General features: G+C 41.3%; 1 non-coding gene across 1 annotated transcript; it reads left to right on the top strand.

Annotated features, from left to right (window-relative positions):
• The first annotated feature begins 9,848 nt into the window (after positions 1–9,848).
• On the top strand, positions 9,849–9,937 carry LOC138990803 (small nucleolar SNORD12/SNORD106). Its single transcript, XR_011466919.1, has one exon. It is a non-coding gene; the product is annotated as a small nucleolar SNORD12/SNORD106 (small nucleolar RNA).
• The last annotated feature ends 12,992 nt before the right edge of the window (positions 9,938–22,929 follow it).

Below are 22,929 nucleotides of genomic sequence, written 5' to 3'. Positions count from 1 at the left end.
TCCTTAAGATCAAACCCTGGGATCAAAATCCAAAGGATTGGGGTTGGGGAGGGAAGGTTGCAAGAGAGGAAGCAGAAAACAATGTCCAGTAGGGGAGAGCTTGGCAGAACTCACAGCACAGGGGCAGAGGAAGGAGTGATCTGGACAATTGCCATAAATGCAGGTGACTGTCTAAAACTTGGTCCCTGTGATCTGATGCAGTAAAATGAACATGGCTTTGGAACTGGATCTGGGTTTAAATTTTGCTTAGTTGCTCAAATAAGTGATTTTACCCCCTGCACCTGAGCTTCTTATCTATAAAATGAATATCTTCATGATCACATCAGCACCATTACAATAACTGTATCTTCCCAAGTCTCTGTAATGTGCTAGTTATTTTGCAAAGATAATTGTGTTTAATCATCTGTGCAATCTAATGAGGTGTGTTTGATTTATCCCCATTTTGCAAATGGAGGAAACCAGAGCTCAGAAGTTTTAATTAGCTCAAGGTCCTTTCTTATAGCTGGCAAGTCATGGAACCAGTATTTTAATCCAAATCTGCTGGACTCCATAGTCCATTAGACTACTGGATTAGAATGACCAGGAGCTCTCATAACCAGAGGAATCCTAGACTCTACTGTAGACCTGTGTGAGCATGTCTGGGGATGGGGCCCAGGATCGTGCATTTGAACTCACCTCTTAAGTGAGTTCTTAAGCTCCCCATGAAAGTACCTGCAACTCAGGGTGTGGTCTGTGTTCCAGCACCAGCAGAATTAGCATCACCTGGGAGCTTGCTTGGCTGCTGTTTAGTCACTAAGTCCTGTCCAACTCTCTGTGACCCCTTGGACTGCTGCACACCTGGAGCCTCTGTCCTCTGGTATCTTCTAGAGTTTGCTCAAATTCATGTCCGTTGAGTCAGTGATGTTTTCTAACCGTCTCATCCTCTACCACCCTTCTCTTTTGCCTTCAATATTTCTCAGCGTCAGGGTCTTCAATGAGTTGGCTCTTCACATCAGGTGGCCAAAATATTGGAGCATCAGCAATAGACCTTCCAATGAATATTCAGGATTGGTTTCCTTCAGGGTAGACTGGTTTGTTCTCTCTGCAGTCCAAGGGACTCTCAAGAGTCTTTTACAGTATGACAATTCAAAAGCATCAGTTCTTTGGCACTCAGACTTCTTTATGGTCCAACTCTCACATACATATATGACTACTAGAAAAACCATAGTTTTGACTATGTGGACATTTGTGTGTATAGTGTAAATTTTCAGCCCCTATCCCAGCCCTGCTGGGTAGAATATGCTTTAGATCTAATAAGATCCCCAGGTGATTCATAAGGTTCAGGGGGACCTGTTCTACAGAGTTGTTGTGAGGATTAGAAATACTAGTGGTTGGGTGGTAGTTTAGTTGCTAAGTCATGTCTGACTCTTGCAACATTATGGACTGTAGCCTGCCAGGCTCTTCTGTCCATGGGATTTCCCAGGCAGAATACTGGAGTCGGTTGCCATTTCCTTCTCCAAACTATAAAGTGTCTACCATATTAAAAGTACCCTTCATCACCATTCCCTTTTTGATCAAATGGAAGGTGTTCTGGGAGGACCTACAGTATAGGGTTGAGTAAACATCTGCTTTGCTCTCTCCTTCCTTTGGGATCTATGCACAGTGCTGTTACGTTCTTTCTTACATCTTCTACCCATCCTTCCTTTCTTTTTTTTAAATATAAATTTATTTATTTTAATTGGCGGCTAATTACTTTACAATATTGTACTGGTTTTGCCATACATCAACAGGAACCCGCCACGGGTGTACACGTGTTCCCCATCCTGAACCCCCCTCCCACCTCCCCATCCTTCCTTTTCCCAAAGCATATCATGCTGTTATTCCTCTATCAATATGGGGTTTCACTCTTGGCTTGGCTAAATACTGTCTGCAACCTTGGAAAAAATTAAGTTTTGACCCTCAGTTTATCAATTGAAAAAAGAGGAAGATGATGAAAATAATACATTTGATGACACTAAAGAGTCAGTCCTATTTGACCCTATTGTTAGGGTATCATTTGGCGGAGAAAGCAAGAAACATAGGAAGAGAATAAAAGTATTAGAGTCTGTATTTTCTTCTAAACAAACCAGTCAGTCTGGTCACTGGATGTTTGATTTTAATTGGTATAATTGTTTTGCAAAATTCTGTTTAATGTTATGATTCTAAGGAAAAATATCTCTCCAGTGAGGTGGAATAACTCCCTATGGTATAATTTATATATTAATTCTTTAGTTCCAACATTTAACTGGGTCACAGTTAACAACTCTCCACTAAATTCAGTCAGTTACTGGTGCAGTTTGGGATTGTTTTCTCTTAGAAGGGGCTTCCCTGATAGCTCAAGTGGTAAAAAATTGCCTACAGTGTAAGAGATACTAGAGATGTGGGTTCGATCCCTGGGTCAGGAAGATTCCCTGGAGGAGGAAATGGCAACCCATTCCAGTATCCTTGCCTAGGAAATCCCCTGGACAGAGGAGTCTGGCAGTACATGGAGACACGTACATCAGACACAACTGAACATGCGGATGCGCGGTCTCTTAGGAAGGACAACAGAGGTTCCATTACTCTCAAGGGTGTGATTGGCTGATTTTTGTTTGTTTGTTTAAATGGTCTTTTCGGTGCCTTTTACATGCTACTCTTGGCATTGGATGGAGTATGTGTAGAGTTGTTTCTAATGTATTTTGAGGAAGAGCTTGGCTTTGTCCATATACACACCCCAGTTCACTTCTCTGGAGTAACCTTGTTTAGAAACCTGTCTTTTGGAGCTTTTAAACTTAACCTTCTCAAGGAGGCCTTCATTGGATATGGGACTGGGTTAGTTCCTCTTCTTTACATCCTCTCAGCACCCCTGCTTCCTCTCTCTGAACTGATTCATTATTGTTTCTCAGGGTCAGTGCTCTCTAGACCAGCAGTTCTGCAGGGGATGTTTGGCAACATCTGGAGATAGTTTTGCCTGCCACAACTGGGGGCATGGCTCCTGGGATATAGGAGGTGGAAGCCAGGGATGTAGCCAAACCTCCTACCCTGCCCAGGACAGGTCCCCTCCCCCAACAAATAGCTATCCAACCCCAAACATCATGGCGCTGATGTAACTCTAGACTGATTTGTTATTTCTGTGAGGACCCCACCATGGCCAAGCCTGCTTTAGTCACCTCTGTCATCCTACCATGCAAACATACCTCTAGGAAGTAAGTATTCAAGAAGTGTTTGTTGAATTATACTTAATTAATTGAATTAATGAATGAAAAAGGATACAACTTTGCATTTAGTACACTAACTGTTAAAACACACAGATCTGCTTTTAACTGTAAGTAGGAGTATGAGGGAAGGATATATCAAGTTCACTGCAGCACTCTGCATTTCAAAGTTGGGTTGACAGAATTAACAATGGAGCACTGAAAAAGCTACGTCATACCTGCATTTGTGGAAATGAAAGCACATATCCTAAGATGAAGCATCACTGAGCCAGGAACCTGGACCGTTGTGTTAACTTTTCCATCCTCTGAGTTGCTGATATAAACTGAATTGTGTGGCACTGTCTGACTATTCTGTGGACCCTTGTGAGAAACATCTCCATAAGGCAGGCATGTACTGTAGGGGGTGGTGTTGAGAATTTAGCATTATTACATCCCATAGTGCTGCTTACTGGGCTTCCCTGGTGGCTCAGTGGTAAAGAATCTGCCTGCCAATGCAGGAAGCCTGGGTTCGATCTCTGGGTGGGGAAGATAACTGTGGGAAAGAAAATGGCAACCCACTCCAGTATTCTTGCCTGGAAAATCTCATGGACAGAGGAGCCTGAAGGGTTACAGTCCATGGTGTTGCAAAAGAGTCAGACACTACTTAGCCACTAAACAGCAACAACAAAAGTGTTTCTTATTAAGGGATCATGGGAGAAATCCCCTCTTGTTTCTGCTTTTATCTTAAACATACTATGAATTACAAAATTGTTTCATCTGTGGCATTGGCTACTATGAAGCTTAGATATGAATTTGTGGCTCATTTTCTCCAAGTGTATGGGATGTTATGGTATGCTAATTTCATCTCTAGTTATCTTATTTTTTAAAATTTTATTTCCTTTTTACCTTTCTTTTCTTTAAGGTCTTTATTCCTCCCCCATCCCTTCTCCCTTCTTTCCCTTTTTTCTGTCATGCTAAATGTGCCTTGTAAAAGTTTTTTTCTCCAAAAGGAACATTTTAAGATGTAATTTATTCCATATTTGTGTGCTTATTTTATTACAATTGTAGCTGTTTGACAAAGAAATTTATAATATGCCTTGGACACACAAAACTTATCAAAATGATCATCACAAATAAAGACAAACAGTATTTCTGTTAGGTTAAGAACATGATACATTCACGGCACTCTTCACTCGCTGTTTCTGGACCCAAGTCCCAGGGAGTGATTCAAGGGGATGCCTTGGGGATATCTAAGAGAAGAGCGAGAGGAGCGCTGGGCCTGCAGTAATCATGTTGTCTCACAAGTAACGCAGCCAGTTTCCTTTCAACTTAGTGCATATCATGGCTTGGCACACATTTTAACTCATTTCTAAGCTTTTGAGGTTAGCTTTTGGGTTCAGCTGCTTTGGCTGTCCTGTACTTATGATCTACGTGAGTGGGCCTTTTGCTAGTGGGGCCTCTCTAGCTCTCTCAGTCTTGGTTATAAAAGTAATCACTATTGAAAAATAACTTTTTAAAAAAATTCTTGCCATTCTCTGTAAAATTTGGGTGTGGGGATGAGGTCTGGGACTGACTAAGACAAACGCTTCTACTCTAACCATTGAGAAGCAGTGACTCTGACTTTGATGCTATGCAAGTGTAAGGATCTATGTATTTTTTAATGGAAATGGGATATTGTATATATTCCTTTGCAATTGTTAGTGTTCTCTCATTTGTGGTGCTGGTGATCCTTTCATGTCTTTTAACATTGTTCTACATTTTTAAAATTTAATACAAGATTTTTATGTTTAGAATTTATTTATTGGCCACATAGAATGTAGGATCTTAGTTCCCCTATGAGGGATCGAACCTGTGCTCCCTGCAGTGGAAGCATGGAGTCCTAACCACTGGATCACCAGGGATGTCCCCTGTTCTACATTTTTATGTTTGGTGGCTCGATGGTATTCTGTTGTGTGGACATACCATAGTTTATTAACCAATCTGAAATAGACATTTAAGTTGTTTCCATTGTAAATACTACTAAGGTATGTTGTGTGTGTGTATATGTATATATGTGCTTTTTAAACAGCTTGATTCTGTGATCCAAAGTCAAAACATTTCATAACTTCAACCTAAAGTTTACTTGAGACACAAATACATTGGTCCCAATGCAAACTGATAGAGCAGGGTGATTTTATAATCCATATTTGCATTAACACCAGTTGAATGTCATTTTTATATTTAGTCAGAGAAATAATTACAAGTTGTTTAAGAAAATTAAATAATGTAGGTAGTCAGCTGTGTATATAGCATACACCTGTCTAGGCTAGGTTCAAAAAGTTAGTGCTAAATCCTAATTTAAAACAACATCAGTGTTGATTCTCATAGACCAGGAATTTCAGGTGGCATTTTTTCTTTTCAAGCAAGAGGTAGGGTAAATATTTCCGAGATTGAGTTTCAGGGAGCAAATTGTTGATCAAAATTGATGTGCCTCTTTCAGGGCAGAACAGCCAAAACTTCTTTCACATAAAAGAATTATGAAGACTATATTATCTTCACAAATTACCAAAAAAAAGGGGGTAGAGATAAAAGAGATGGAGAGGGAAAAGACAGACAAATCCCCATAGACATCTGTGATTTACAGGTGGGATTCAAAAGTCCTGCTGTGTGAAAAAGGCACCTTTATGAGGAAACTCTCCTCAGGTTACTTGGTCAGAAACAACCCAAAAGGCCCCTGACCGAGCACACCCTCTCAGTATTGTTGCACTGCCACAGCGAATTCAATTCACGCAGGCTGACTTCACGCTATGCGTCACTTACAAAGTGTTTGCTTGTCTATGCCTCCCCTCCCCTGCCCACTCCGCTTCTGGGTGAACCAACCAAATGAACTGGTTGTGCTGGAAACAAGGGAAGAAAAAGCATGCGGTGTTAGTAAACAGCGTATCTAAAATATAATAGAGGGACATTCTAGGAGACTGCAGCTATCTTGGTTGGGGGTCGGTTTTCCGCTCAGTAGCATAAATATAAATATCTTGCTGCTTATATTCCGGCTGTTGTATAACACAGGGGGCTCAGCTGAGTGCTCTGTGATGACCTAGAGGGGTGGGATGGAGGGGATGGTGGGAGGGAGGCTCAAGAGAGAGGGGATATATGTATAGATACAGTTGATTTGTGTTGTTTTATATCAGAAACTAACAACATGGTGAAGCAATTATCCTCTAAAGAATTTTACCATACAGAATTACAAATCATAAAATAAAGGAACAATAAAATAAAGCAATATGGTGACCTCCCTCTTTAATGATAAAAATGTTGGAATCAAGATGCATTTTTTTGATGCTACATAAAGATTGGATTTTTTTTAATCTTAAGTTTAGTTCATTTAAAATGTGTTAGTTTCTGCTCTACAGTAAAGTGAATCAGTTCTACATATGCACATATCTATACTTTTTTAGATTATTTTCCCATATTGGTCATTACTGGAGTAGGAAATGGCAACCCACTCCAGTATTCTTGCCTGGAAAATTCCATGGACAGAGGAGCCTGGCAGGCTACAGTCGGACACGACTGAGCGACAGAGCACACGCAGTCATTACAGAGTATTGAGAAGAGACCAGATAGAAAGATTGGATTTTGACTGACACATGGATTAGTTTGAATGGGTTTTAAGACCAGGTGTTAAAAAATTTCCTTGAAGCATCCAGGAGATCAGGAAAGACCATTTCCCCCCATGCTGAGGTTTGTAAGCAGAGGCTCTGGGAGGCCTCTCTTGGTGGGGACTTCACCACTGTTGATTTGCAGCGGGAGAGCGAGGTCAACACATGTGCCTCCTTGATGAAGCACTGAGTCATTCTGTGTGCCCTCTGCCGCACCTTTTCCACGTTAGTAGCATTTTTCCTGCAGGAGTATGCTTAGAACTGTGTATCTTTACCCAAGAGAGGGTGCAGTGGCGGCTGTCTGGCACCCAGACAGCTCTCTGTCCTACCGTCTCTGACCCTGTCCTCACTGCTGGAGAAATATGTGGGCCTTGTGTAGCATATACTACTAATCAGAGCATCAAGCAGACGTCAGCTTTCTGAGATGACACTAAGGTGCAGTGTGTAAACTTGGAAAGCCGTGAAGCGACTTTGCTGTCACTCATTAAAAATACTTTTTAAACTGAAGTATAGTTGATTTACATCGTTGTGTTATTTTCAGGCAGATAGCAAAGTGCTTCGGTGATTTACAAATGTATTTTTTCAGATTCTTTTCCATTCTAGGTTATTACAAGATATTGAATATAGTTCCTTATCTGCACAGTAGGTCCTTGTTTATCTAGTCTGTATATAGTAGTGTGTATCTGTTAATCCCAAACTCCTAATTTATCCCTACCTCCCCCTCCTTCGGTAACCGTAAGTTTGTTTTCTTTATCTGTGAGTCTTTTTTATGTTTTGTAAATAAGTTTGCTTTTATCATATTCTAGATTTCACATATAAGTGATATCATAAGATATCAGTCTTTGACTCCATTTATAATAATCTCTAGGCCTGTTGTCAGACTGTTTGTAAATTGCCTTTCTATACACTCTTTTCTTTAGTATGAGGGTGGCTTTTGGCAATGCCATCAAGCCATTCCGACTTGACTGAACAGGCACATCTATGTTCAGTACAAAACCAAATAAAAAAGTCTCTCTGTCACATCCTCTGACCTGAGGTTGACTCAGGCTTTTCTTCAGTGAGTCTAAAGTAGAGGGAAACAGCCTGAAGGAAAGTGCATGAAGACCTTGCTGTGTGTCTTTGTCTGTCTCAGGCCCAAGGGCAGGTCCGGCCTTCCCCTGCTGGGAGCTCAGGCTTCTATTGGAAAGCAGGTACGCAAAACCTTCTTTAACTTTGCCTGTCTTGAGTGGTAAGGTAAAAAACACCCGCTGATCATTAACAGATCTATCTCCTAAGACACCGCTCCTCAGAACATGGCATTTGTTGACTCTGGGCAAGCTTTAGTATTTTCCATGTGTAAGAAGGTTTGGCCAGTTGTGCTTCTGGAGATGGTCATATTCCCAAGCCAGAAATGTCAGTTACCAGTTTTCTTTCTTCATCTGTTCATTAAACCTTTTAAATATTTTCTCTTTGCTTCCCAGGAACTAGCGATGACATGTGTCATTTTCCTATCCATAAACTTCTTTAAAAGAAAAAGCCTACGATCGTTAGCAATTCTGCGCTGTGTAGGGTTTCAAATATTTGAGGATTTTATTATTTCTTGTTCACTGAGAGCAAGCAAAATAGCTAAATGTGTAGTATTGTTGAGCTCACTTAACTCCTATTTAGTATCGAAGTAAGAATCAGGGTGGTTATTTATATGCGAAGTCGGGTCACAAGCTTATTTCCAAGAAATTTATTCAAGGCAATAATTTTATCCTTAACAACTTGTCAGAACAAATGAAAATTTGCTATGTGGGTTTTCTGATCCATTTGAGATATGATGGCTCTGTGGGGAAGCTGCTTCTTTCTGTGAAGATAATGAGAAAAAAAAAGTTGTCAGGAGGCAGAAAGCAAAGAGTTCAGAAGTCGGCTGGGTGGTCAGCAGAGCAATCACACTATATATACTTATTTGTGATAAATAAGTCACAGTGTGGAAGACGCACTGGAACCCTGGTTCTGCTAGCTGATGCTTGTCTGATTGTTTCCCCAGATGCTCCCACCAGCTGTAAATCTCAGCCACTAGTCCCCAGAGGATCTTTCCATACCTGGTCCGTTTTTGTGCCCCAGTTGAATTACCTGTTCTGCGGCTCCCCAGAGGCTCATATTCCCCATAGAGTATAATCTTCACACAGAGCTCTCAACAGCTCTATTCTCTCTAGATGGTAGCTCGGAGTTTCATGAGCATCTTCCTGTGTGGTTTGGAGCCATAGAGTGACTTGCAGTGGGCTTGTTTGGGAACCTGACATGGTGTGTTTTAGAGAAGTTGCAGATTTATGACTCATCTTCAAAAAGAGATCTACACATATCAAAATTGAATAAGGATCTGATTGATGAAAATTGGCCACTTTCACTGTCATTGGCTGAGTTCTCTGTGCGAGGATCTTTAGTTCACACACTATATACGTTTTCTTGTTCAGTCTTATAACCTATTTTGACTTTATGGATGAGGGAGTTGAAGCTTAGAAAGGTTGTCACTTGCCTAGGTTTCCTTAGCTGGGATGGGAAGTCCGTCCTGCCCACCTGTGCAACTCTGTGCATTCTTTCTGCTGGCTATACTGTCTGTATTCCCCAAGAGACCATCCAAACCACTTTCCCCATCTATGATTTCCTGCAGTTCTGTCCTTCTACAGTGTTCCTCTCTCAAGACTGCAACCCTGGATTTGTCATCCTGCTTCCAAACAGGCACAACTGATCATCTGAGGGTGAGGGGAACCAAACTATAAACTATACAATTCCTTGTAAATACCTCAGCTAAGTCGTCTGCATTACCATCAGTCCTCTCAGAGATCCCTGGTTAGTTTTCACTGCCAATCCTCACAGAAGGATTCTAGACCATCACCACTCTCTTCCAACCCACCTTTTCACCTCCAAACTCAGCAAACCTTAAACTTTTGGGAAAAGCTGAATCCATCAGAAAATTTCACATACTTTACTTACAAGGTAGCAAATCTTTACCTTTGTATTGCTGGTTTCAGGATATCAATTTCAGGTTAGGGTCAAACCCATTAGCTGATGATATAACTTTATACCCCTGTTGATGGATCCTGTTGATCTAACTGGACTATTACCAGTTTTATCTGATGCATTGGGGGAAAAACCCTGTTAACTGGATCAAATCTGTTACCTGGATCCTACAAAACCCCTTACCTCCTCCTGTTTCCTCTGGGACCTTATTCCATTAATCCAACTGGTTCCCTGGTGGCTCAATGGCAAAGATTCTGCCTGCAGTGCAGGAGCCACACAGGAGGCACAGGTTTGATCCCTGAGTTGGGAAGATCCCCTGGAGAAGTGGCAACCACTCCAGTTTTGTTGCCTAGAGAATTCCATGGACAGAGGAGCCTGGTGGGCTATAGTCCATAGGGTCGCAAAGAGTCGGACACAACTGAAGTGACTCAACACACACACAGCTCAATTCCTCTACCTTTTATTCTCTCACTCTCTTCAGACATCTTCCCCTCAGCCTTAAAACAAGCACATATCTTGCCAAACAAGTTTAAAAGACCCATCCCTCCAGCTACCATCAAGTCTCTCTTTCCTTTTCATGAAGCTACTTAAAGAATGTTCTATACAATTGGTTGTCAACATCTTTTCCCATTCTTTTGCCTATCAGATTTGGCTTTTGTGTTCTTACCTCTTCTTATTAATCAGGATCCGACCAGACCAAAAAATGAACAACTTCAGTGATTTGTTACCAAATATATATATAATGTGGGGAAATTGATTAGATGGGTAGTGGAGTAACTGAGAAACCAGACAGGATGGTGAGATATCTTAGATGCCCACAGCTGGAAGCTACTTCCACACATGGAATGGAGGGATGAAGTAAAAATGGTACTATCAGACCTTGGCCTGGAGATGACGCTAGAGGCAAGACTCTTGGGTTGACTGGCTTGTCCAGAGGGAGCTGAAGCCACGGAGGGGATTCAGCCCATGTACTGTCAGACATCCATCCGCAGCAGAGAAGAGAAGCAGAAACACCCAACCTCTCTGTTCCCTTTGTCTTTTAATCTCTCACCCGTATCAACCATTGGCTAAACTCAGCCCAGCTGGAGACCAGCTGACACTGGAGCCTGGCAAGTGCAGCTTGCAGGTTCAGATGTCTGGAACACAGATGAGGGGAAGGTTGAGGAGGGGATCTCCCAGCCCACAGATCCAGGACCAGCACATTACATGAGAACAACAGTTACTTTCTAGGTGCTAAGTCTAGTGGGATTTTGGGTTTTCTGGTTTTGGATCTTTCGTCATTCCACTGGTGATTACTCCCTGCTTGGAATTCTCTGCTTTTGGCATCTGAGAGATGCAGTATCCTCATTCCATTCTGTCTACTCCTATAGACCACACCCCCATAACTACCACTTAAATAATGGTATTCTCCAGGATATGGTTCTTCATTCTCAAGATGTTGACTCACATGTGGATTTGAATAATTCAAAAATATGTTTCTTGGGAGGAATTGGGAGATTGGGATTGACACATAAGCATTACTGATATTTTGTCAGTTCAGTTCCATTCAGTCACTCAGTCATGTCTGACTCTTTGTGACCCCATGGACTGCAGTACGCCAGGCTTACCTGTCCATCACCAACTCCTAGAGCTTCCTCAAACTCACGTTCATCGAGTCAGTGATGCCATCCAATCATCTCATTCTCTGTCATTCCCTTCTCCTCCTGCCTTCAATCTTTCCCAGCATAACGGTCTTTTCGGATGAGTCACTTCTTTGCATCAGGTGGTCAAATTATTGGAGCTTCAGATTCAGTGACAGTCCTTCCAATGAATATTCAGGACTGATTTCCTTTAGGATGGACTGGTTGGATCTCCTTGCAGTCCAAGGGACTCTCAAGAGTCTTCTCCAACACCACAGTTCAAAAGCATCAATTCTTCAGTGCTCAGCTTTCTTTATGGTCCAACACTCACATCCATACATGACTACTGACAAAAGCCATAGCTTTGACTAAACGGACCTTTGTTGGCAAAGTAATGTCTCTGCTTTTTAATATGCTGTCTAGGTTGGTCATAGCTTTTTTTCCAAGGAGCAAGCATCTTTTTATTTCATGGCTGCAGTCACCATCTGCAGTGATTTTGGAGCCCCCCAAAATAATCTGTCACTGTTTCTATTATTTCCCCATCTATTTGCCATGAAATGATGGAACTGGATGCCATGATCTTAGTTTTTTGAATGTTGAGTTTTCATCCAGCTTTTTCACTCTCCTTTTTCACTTTTATCAAGAGGCTCTACAGTTCCTCTTTGCTTTCTGCCGTAAGGGTGGTGTCATCGGCATATCTGAGGTTATTGATATTTCTCCCGGCGATCTTGATTCCAGCTTGTGCTTCTTCTAGCCCAGCGTTTCTCATGATGTACTCTGCATAGAAGTTAAATAAGCAGGGTGACAATATACAGCCTTGATGTACTCCTTTTCCTATTTGGAACCAGTCTGTTGTTGCATGTCCAGTTCTAACTGTTGCTTCCTGACCTGCATACAGGTTTCTCAAGAGGCAGGTCAGGTGGTCTGGTATTCCCATCTCTTTCAGAATTTTCCACAGTTTCTTGTGATCCACACAGTCAAAGGCTTTGGCATAGTCAATAAAGCAGAAATAGATGTTTTTCTGGAACTCTCTTGCCTTTTCCATGATCCAGCGGATGTTGGCAATTTGATCTCTGGTTCCTCTGCCTTTTCTAAAACCAGCTTGAACATCTGGAAGTTCACGGTTCATGTATTGCTGAAGCCTGGCTTGGAGAATTTTGAGCATTACTTTACTAGCATGTGAGATGAGTGCAATTGTGCGGTAGTTTGAGCATTCTTTGGCATTGCCTTTGTTTGGGATTGGAATGAAAACTGACCTTTTCCAGTCCTGTGGCCACGGCTGAGTTTTCCAAATTTGCTGGCATATTGAGTGTAGCACTTTCACAGCATCATCTTTCAGGATTTGAAATAGCTCAATTGGAATTCCATCACCTCCACTAGCTTTGTTTGTAGTGATGCTTTCTAAGGCCCACTTGATTTCACATTCCAGGATGTCTGGCTTGAGTGATCACACCATGGTGATTATCTGGGTCGTGAAGATCTTTTTTGTACAGTTCTTCTGTGTATTCTTGCCACCTCTTCTTCATATCTTCTGCTTCTGTTAGGTCCATACCATTTCTGTCCTTTATCGAGCCCATCTTTGCATGAAATGTTCCCTTGGTATCTCTAATTTTCTTGAAGAGATCTCTAGCCTTTCCCATTCTGTTTTCCTCTATTTCTTTGCAGTAATCACTGAGGAAGGCTTTCTTATCTCTCCTTGATATTCTTTGGAACTCTGCATTCAGATGTTTATATCTTTCTTTTTCTCCTTTGCTTTTCACTTCTCTTCTTTTCACAGCTATTTGTAAGGCTTCCCAGACAGCCATTTTGCTTTTTTCCATTTCTTTTCCATGGGGATGGTCTTGATCCCTGTCTCCTGTACAATGTCATGAACCTCCATTCATAGTTCATCAGGCATTCTATCTATCAGATCTAGTCCCTTAAATCTATTTCTCACTTCCACTGTATAATCATAAGGGGTTTGGTTTAGGTCATACCTGAATGGTCTAGTGTTTTTCCCTACTTTCTTCAATTTAAGTCTGAATTTGGCAATAAGGAGTTCATGATCTGAGCCACAGTCAGCTCCTGGTCTTGTTTTTGCTGACTGTATAGAGCTTCTCCATCTTTGGCTGCAAAGAATATAATCAATCTGATTTCGGTGTTGACCATCTGGTGATGTCCATGTGTAGAGTTCTCTTGTGTTGTTGGAAGAGGGTGTTTGCTATGACCAGTGCATTCTCATGGCAAAACTCTAACAGCCTTTGCCCTGCTTCATTCCGTATTCTCAGAGAAGGCAATGGCACCCCACTCCAGTACTTTTGCCTGGAAAATCCCATGGACCGAGGAGCCTGGTTGGCTGTAGTCCATGGGGTCGCTAAGAGTCAGACACGACTGAACAACTTCACTTTCACTTTTCACTTTCATGCATTGGAGAAGGAAATGGCAACCCACTCCAGTGTTCTCGCCTGGAGAATCCCAGGGACGGCAGAGCCTGGTGGGCTGCCGTCTATGGGGTCGCACAGAGTCGGACACGACTGAAGCGACTTAGCAGCAGCAACAGTAGCAGCAGCAGCAGCATTCCGTATTCTAAGGCCAAATTTGCTGTTATCCCAGGTGTTTCTTGACTTCCTACTTTTGCATTCCAGTCCCCTATAATGAAAAGGACATCTTTTTTTGGTCTTAGTTCTAAAAGGTCTTGTAGGTCTTCATAGAACCATTCAACTTCAGCTTCTTCAGTGTTACTGGTTGGGGCATAGACTTGGATTATTGTGATATTGAATGGTTTGCCTTGGAAAGGAACATAGATCATTCTGTTGTTTTTGAGATTGCATCCAAGTACTGCATTTCAGACTCTTTTATTGACCATGATGGCTACTCCATTTCTTCTAAGGGATTCCTGCCCACAGTAGTAGATATAATGGTCATCTGAGTTACATTCACCCATTCCAGTCCATTTTAGTTTGCTGATTCCTAGAATGTTGACGTTCACTCTTGCCATCTCCTGTTTGACTACTTCCAATTTGCCTTGATTCATGGACTAACATTCCAGGTTCCTATGCAATATTGCTCTTTACAGCATCAGACCTTGCTTCTATCAGCAGTCATATCCAAAGTTTTTGCTTTGGCTCCATCCCTTCATTCTTTCTGGAGTTATTTCTCCACTGATGTCCAGCAGCATATTGGGTACCTACTGACCCAGGGAGTTCCCCTTTCAATATCCTATCATTTTGCCTTTTCATACTGTTCATGGGGTTCTCAAGGCAAGAATACTGAAGTGGTTTGCCATTCCCTTCTCCAGTGGACCACATTCTGTCAGACCTCTCCACCATGACCCGCCCGTCTTGGGTGGCCCCACGGGCATGGCTTAGTTTCATTGAGTTAGACAAAGGCTGTGGTCCTAGTGTGATTAGATTGACTAGTTTTCTGTGATTATGCTTTCAGTGTGTCTGCCCTCTGATGCCCTCTTGCAACACCTACTGTCTTACTTGGGTTTCTCTTACCATCTAGGTCATCATAGAACTGTTCAATTTCATCTTCTTCAGTGTTACTGGTTGGAGCATAAACTTGGAGTACTGTGATATTGAATGGTTTGTCTTGGAAATGAACAGAGATCATTCTGTCATCTTTGAGATCACACTCAACTACTGCATTTCGGACTCTTGTTGACTCTGATGGCTACTCCATTTCTTCTAAGGGCTTCTTGCCCACTGTAGTAGATATAATGGTCATATTAGTTAAATTCACCCATTCCAGTCCATTATAGTTCACTGATTCCTAAAATGTCGACTGCTCACTCTGCACTCCATGGGGTTGCAAAGACTCAGACACGACTTAGCAACTAGACAACAAAATAAAACAGACAACTAATGAGAACATATTGTACAGTACAGGAAACTGTACTTAATGCACTGTGGTGACCTGAATGAGAGGAAAATCCTAAAGGGAGGATATAATATATATATATGTATGTGTGTGTGTGTGTGTGTCTGTGTCTGTCTGTGTCTCTGTGGCTGACTCATTTTGCTCTGCAGTAGAAGCTAGCACAACATTTTAAAGCAACTATACTCCAATAAAAATTAATTTAAAAATATGTATCTCTAGCCCAGACCTCTCATAAAATACAAATCTGTGTTGGCAGCTCCCGGACTCCACAACCATTTCAAGTTGAACAGCAACAAAACCAAATTCATCTTTCTCTTCAGTTTCTCCTTTCATTCTCCTCTGCTTGCTCTCTCATCAATGGATTGATTCACTACCTGTCTATTAGAGACTGTGTGTGGTTGGAGATTTTACCTTCCTTATAAGTGATCAACTCGTCTGCCAGAGTTTCGTGGATGCTGGCAGAAGACACACGTCTCCTAGATCAGAGACAAAGGGATTGCTTACCCAGGGCACGGCACGCAGCATGAGCTTCACGGGAGTGTAAGTTTCCTTTGCCCTGCAAGACGCACAGGGATGACATGGAGTGATTCAGGTGAATGCTGTGCATGGGCTAGGTCTGCGTCACTGCCATGGAACAGGATGCTTAGGGATCCCCGGCCTTTCACCACGGGCTGCAAGCAAACCCGCACAACCTGCGCTCCAGAAGGAAACGTTTGCACTGTTCAGGAGACTGAACAGTGCACATTTGCTCTTGGCTCTGGAGGGAGGCTGAAAGACCAAGGAGGGGCTCTCTCTTCTGTGAGGAGACTGACACTTCTCTTTCTGTGCCTTGCTTCCGTGGTGACCTGTGTTTCCCCTGTCCTCTGGTTTCCAGCTCGTCTGATCCTTCAAGGCTCTGTCACCCGACCTGCCACCCTTCTACCTGTGTGACAGCTTTTCCTTTCTCAGTGACCCTAAGAAATCCCATATATTTATTTTTGTGTTTCCCCTGTGACCCGTTGGCCCTCTTACCCAGCTGCGAGTGCCTGGAGGGCTCATGCACTGTCTGATACCTCTGTAGCCCTATGCTGTAGTAGGGTGTCTGGTGGAGCTCAGTGCCGTCTAAGGATCTTCTAGACCAGGGATCCCCAACCCCTGGGCCACAGACCAGTGCCATTAGGAACTGGGCTGCACAGCAGGATTCAGTGGGGAGCAGCAGGTGAAGCTTCATCTGCTATTGCCCTGTCACTCCCCATCGCTCGCATTACCACTTGAACCATCCCCCCACCCCCTATTGGTGGAAAAATTGTCTTCCATGAAACAGGTTCCTGGTGCTAAAAGGTTGGGGTCCACTGGTCTAGACAGTTCACTGTGCTTCTTCCACAACAATTCCTCTTTTGAACTATCAAAACATTAGTGCTTGTTCCTTCTGAGATGATCTAGGACACTGAGATGACCACATCTGTATTTCTGAGATGACGCTAACATTACAGAAGTACTAAATTGTGAGACAGGTAAGAAAATATGGTAAAGTAGCCATTATTTTGTTTTTTGGGGAGTACATATTATGTGCCCCTGTGATAACACTAGGCAGAACATCTACTATACTTCTTTAAGGGAGAAATTACCCAGCTGTTCACCTGGTTTTGGTTATTTTACTTTCCTGTCAATAATGTTGAAAAATATACCCATTTTTATTATAAGGATGAGAAAGAATGAGTTTGGAGTAACCTGTCTTTAATCAAATTTGGATGACATTTCGGGAGATTTTGCAGCTGGCAAGAAGAGAACCTGGCAAGCACATATGCACCCACATTTCAAAATGGTGTCCAATCCCATTTCTTATTCCTTGAACAGAGTTCAAAGTTGGTCAGGCTTCTTTCCATTTCTGCAAATTCTGGAAATTCCAAAATCATTTTGTTCTAACCTCATTGGAAAAACCATGTAACTGTTTTCCTAATGGATTGATAACCAGTCAAATATTTTGTCATGCATTTCACATAAAAAGATAAACCCCATGCACTGGTGGATTAATGGAGGAAAAGCATAAAACCACGCTAAGTCCCAACAATGGGACTTTTACAAAATTGCTTTCAGTTTTATAAGAATCTGATATCTGTTATTCATAAGGCACATTACCTGTTTTTTTTTTTTTTTTTACCGATACAATCATTTGGATGATATACATTGGGCAGGGTGTTTGAGTCAGGTTCGTGGAAAACTGATTACTATTAAAGCTGATTAAATCTAAAGTTTTCTTTTTAACCAAGAAAGTAAAATAAGAAATATTTTTTTATGCTTTGTAGTCCAGAGACATGAGCTATTAAAACTATACTTTTTTAAAAGATGGTGAAGAAGCCTACTTGCAGTAGAATCGTATTTGTTAAGAATATGGATATTGTTAAGCCTTTAATGAAAGGTCATGCAAAGTTTTAGAGAAGGCAATGGCACCCCACTCCAGTACTCTTGTCTGGAAACTCCCATGGATGGAGGAGCCTGGTGGGCTGCAGTCCATGGGGTCGCTAAGAGTTGGACACAACTGAGCGACTTCACTTTCACTTTTCACTTTCACTTTTCACTTTCATGCATTGTAGGAGGAAATGGCAACCCACTCCAGTGTTCTTGCCTGGAGAATCCCAGGGACGGCGGGGCCTGGTGGGCTGCCGTCTATGTGGTCACACAGAGTTGGACATGACTGAAGCGACTTAGCAGCAGCAGCAGCAGCATGCAAAGTTTAAGCCAAATTGTGAAGTCTGTCTCAAGCTGGGTCTGTATTTTATAGGTGCCAATTTATGTTGGCAACTATAGGATAGGTTGCTTAGGTGTTTTGGGGTATCCAGTGCAACACAATTTATGTCCATCTCTTTTTCCTGACACTAGTGAATAGATTGTATTGAGGTTTTTGCTTGATTTCCTTGTGCACAGATCAATAAGCTGTAGACGGTTTACAACATTCTAGATATATAAGCTATTTGCTTTAACTATTTGCTGCAACCAGTGTTTCTCACCCTAAGTCATCCTGTGAACTGAGTTTTAAGTTCTTTAAGGCAGTTCTGTGAATGAATGAGAGGAAGAGGAGCCAAGAGAGAGCAGAATGAAGGAGAGGGTGGTACATGCCATAGCCAACTGAGGGAGAGGGGTCAGACAGGACTGTTTTGCTTTACTGAGTAGTGTTTGGAGATAATGGATGCATATTGTTTTTGAACTTTCATTTGGGCATGAAAAATAATTCTTACGGTTTTTATCTTTACTTTAAAAAGCTGGATGTCCTTTTCATAGAAAATTTCGTTTGTATAAGACAAAACTGAAAAAAAAATTGTAAATCTTTGTTTCCTTTAAAATAGTCCTTTTTGGGGAGCTCTGCTGTGTGTTAGTTAGGGCAGGCAGGATCTAGTTCTCTGAGCAGGGGTTGAACCAGGCCCCCTGAATTGGGAGCACAGATTCTTAGCCAGTGGACCGCCAGGAAAGTTCCCCCTCATTCAAAATAATCTTTTAAGGAAAAGTATTTTTTGTAACCTCAAGATATGTTCCAAGGCCCTGGTTATCTCAGTTGATCATGTCCTTAGAAATAGGTGCTCATAGCTTCACTTTCCTTTTTGGGATGGTTTGTTTTCAGGCCATGCTAAGAAGCTATTTTGAAAATGCATGGTATTATTCATGAGGGAGACTTGACTTAGAGAATCTGTAATGCTTAAAACCTAATCATTACCATTTCTTAAACAATTCAAAGATCCCTTTGATAGTGGATAAATAGTTTAATCCCAAGCTATAAAAAATGATAGTATATTATCTTCTGAGATTTACATAGTGGACTAAGACTTTATTCCTTCTTTTATATGTCTGTCTGCAAAATTTGCTGTCACATAAAGCCAGCTCAGTGGAAGACTCTTAAATACCCCTAGACATTTTCCCTGCAATTAAGGTAGTTACCTCTATTCGTAGAGTGCCCTGGGTTAGACCACACAGGCAAAAGTGCTAGGATTTCCCCAAGTGTGGCCAGATGAGGGACTGATATGAAATATTTTATAATTTATTATAATTAGAAACTCAGATACTATATAGATACAGACCAAGAATTAAAGAACCACAAATATCAAGGTACAAAACTTTTTTTGTATCTTTTTTTCTTTCTTTTTTTTCTTTTATAGCTGTGTAATTAGAGTCAGCCATGGGTTATAGTCAGTGTCTTGCAAGGTATTTGAAGTGCTCGTGCTAATTACTATTTTGTAGTTTTGCTGATGGTTGGGCTTTTTTTTTTTTTTTTTAATTCTTCTTGTTGACATCAGCTCACCAGTCTCTATGGATCTAAGAGGACAGTTATCTATAGTAAGTGGCTTCTCCTTCTGCTTTTTTCCCCTCCGTAAAGCTAAAAATACAGATTCTGTGTATTTCAGCCAATAATTATGTTTATTAAGGGTATGAAGAAAGTGAAAGTGATAGTCGATTAGTTGTATCCGACTCTTTTTGGCTCTATGGACTATAGCCCACCAGGTTCCTCTGTCCATAGGATTTCCAAGGCAAGAATACTAGAGTGGGTTGCCATTTCCTCCTCCAGGGGATCTTCCTGACCAAGGGATCGAACCCGGGTCTCTTGCATTGCAGGCAGATTCTTTACTGCCTCAGCCACCAGGGGAGCCCATATTTAGAGTATACTTATAATTTACTCTTTCTTCTTCATCAATATTCAATTAATGTTGAATAACTGATTCACTTAGCTCCTGAGGTTTTTTGTTTTTGAATATCCTTTCTGTTTACTAAATCTGCTTTATTTTTTAAAGTATCTATCATCCATCCACCCACCCACATACATCCCACTTTATTTCAAAAAAAATTTAAGGTGGACTCTTAAAATGAGTACAATATTTTTAACCTTAAAATTATGAAATACATGCTGAATTTAAGTCAAATAGTAGCTTACTTCTGACAAATTAACTCCTGCCTCCAAAGTATGACATGAAATGTTTAATGATACAAAACAAGAAAGTAGCATTCTTATAAATGATCTTCTAATAACAAATATGATGCTTTTTGATTCAGTAAGAAATCCAAAAGGATCCAAAGGTAAAATTAGCACTTTTGTTACATAAATGACAGATTCAAACATTGTTCTTTGGTTTGAAGGAAGTAGAAATTAGGGATTTTTTAAAAAGGGTTTGAGATCAGTATGTTAAGAATGATTTAGTAGGAAAAATGGCAGCAAAATGGTAATTATTGCAAAGACAAGTGACATGTACAAAAGGAAAATTCTAGTTGTTGGAAGAAAATGAATTCAGCCTAGAGTTCTAGGAAAATCAAAAACAAGGATGCGTCAGACAATTATACCTGGCATAGAGCAAGATCATAATGTTTGATCACTTGCCATGAAAGCAAGCAAATATATCTCTCCTTGAAAAGAATATTGATTGAGTGAAGGTACATAGAACTACACGTTGAGCTGAATTGCTGTTTTCTTCTCTAATCATAAGCATTGCTTAAAAGTACTCCAAGAAAGGGATGAATGTAGATTTGACAGGTTAGAATCTGTTGCTGTGCTGGGAATTATTAGAGCTATGCCTAATCAGTATGAACCAGTACATACTCATTACAACACAGTATACATAATTGTTTATCACAACCCATAATTATCTCTAGAAAAATGCATGATTTATTAATATGCATACTGTATACAATATAAATATAAAGTACACATGCATTCACATGCATGATATAAAAATATATATGGACTAGAGTGCTTAGGATCTGTCAGTATTTTTATCTTCCAAAGGTAAAAATCCTTCAGGAAACTGCATTTCAGTTGTACAGTTGCTCAGTCATGTCTGACTCTTTGTGATCCCATGGACTGCAGCATGCCTGGCTTCCCTGTCCTTACTATTTCTTGGAATTTGCTCAAAATCATGTCCATTGATTTGGTGATGCCATCCAACCATCTCATCCTCTGTCATCCCCTTCTCCTGCCTTCAATCTTTTCCAATGAGTCGGTTCTTCACATCAGGTGGCCAAAGTATTGGAACTTCAGCTTCAGCATCAGTCCTTCCAATGAATATTCAGGGTTGATTTCCTTTAGGATTGACTGGTTTGATCTCCTTGCTGTCCAAGGGACTCTCAAGAGTCTCCTCCAGAACCACAGTTTGAAGGCATCAATTCTTTTTTATCATCCAGCTCTCACATTTCACATACATGACAGTAATTATGTTTAAAACAAAAAAATGTTTGCTTTTAGATATTACATTTTTATGGTTATGATCTGACACAAAGCCTTTGTCCCATCTGACCTGGCTCCATAGAGTGATTTAATCTACAGTCACAGCTTCTTTTCTTCTCACATCCAGAGGTGTGCCTTGGCTCTGTGTTTGGGAGAGGAACCCGGAGGGGAAACTGAGGTAGCCCCAGACAATGGCTTTTCCTGTTGCCAGCTGATCCCAGATTATTTGTAGATCCAAAAGACAGCGATTGGAAGAATGGAATCCTTCCAGCTACTGAGGCTGGTGTCATTCATCATTTCCTAAAACCATTTAATACTTAGCACCCAGAAAATTGTCCATTAGATTATGACAAAAAAGTAATCCCATGCCTTCTCTTCCCAGCCCTGGATTTAGTCATTGGTACAGTTGATCAAATTGCCAACATCCGCTGGATCATCGAAAAAGAAGAGAGTTCCAGAAAAACATCTATTTCTGCTTTATTGACTATGCCAAAGTCTTTGACTGTGTGGATCACAATAAACTGTGGACAATTCTGAAAGAGATGGGAATACCAGACCACCTGACCTGCCTCTTGAGAAACCTATATGCAGGTCAGGAAGCAACAGTTAGAACTGGACATGCAACAACAGACTGGTTCCAAATAGGAAAAGGAGTACGTCAAGGCTGTATATTGTCACCCTGCTTATTTAACTTACACGCAGAGTACATCATGAGAAACGCTGGGCTAGAAGAAGCACAAGCTGGAATCAAGATTGCCGGGAGAAATATCAATAACCTCAGATATGCAGATGACACCACCCTTATGGCAGAAAGTGAAGAGGAACTAAAGAGCCTCTTGATGAAAGTGAAAGAGGAGAGTGAAAAAGTTGGCTTAAAGCTCAACGTTCAGAAAACGAAGATCATGGCATCTGATCCCATTACTTCATGGGAAATAGATGGGGAAACTGGAAACAGTGTCAGACTTTATTTTTTGGGGCTCCAAAACCACTGCAGATAGTGATTGCAGCCATGAAATTAAAAGATGCTTACTCCTTGGAAGGAAAGTTATGACCAACCTAGATAGCATATTCAAAAGCAGAGATATTACTTTGCCAACAAAGGTCCGTCTAGTCAAGGCTATGGTTTTTCCTGTGGTCATGTATGGATGTGAGAGTTGGACTGTGAAGAAAGCTGAGCACCGAAGAATTGATGCTTTTGAACTGTGAGTCCCTTGAGAGTCCCTTGGACTGCAAGGAGGTCCAACCAGTCCATTCTAAAGTAGCTTAGTCCTGGGTGTTCATTGGAAGGACTGATGCTGAAGCTGAAACTCCAATACTTTGGCCACGTCATGCAAAAGAGTTGACTCATTGGAAAAGACTCTAATGCTGGGAGGGATTGGGGGCAGGAGGAGAAGGGGATGACAGAGAATGAGATGGTTGGATGGCATCACCAACTCGATGGATGTGAGTCTGAGTGA

The sequence above is a fragment of the Bos mutus genome, chromosome 14, assembly GCF_027580195.1.
Source record: "Bos mutus isolate GX-2022 chromosome 14, NWIPB_WYAK_1.1, whole genome shotgun sequence".
NCBI lineage: Eukaryota > Metazoa > Chordata > Mammalia > Artiodactyla > Bovidae > Bos > Bos mutus.
Note: the sequence above shows the minus strand (reverse complement) of the source record. Positions and strands in the feature narration are given on the sequence as shown.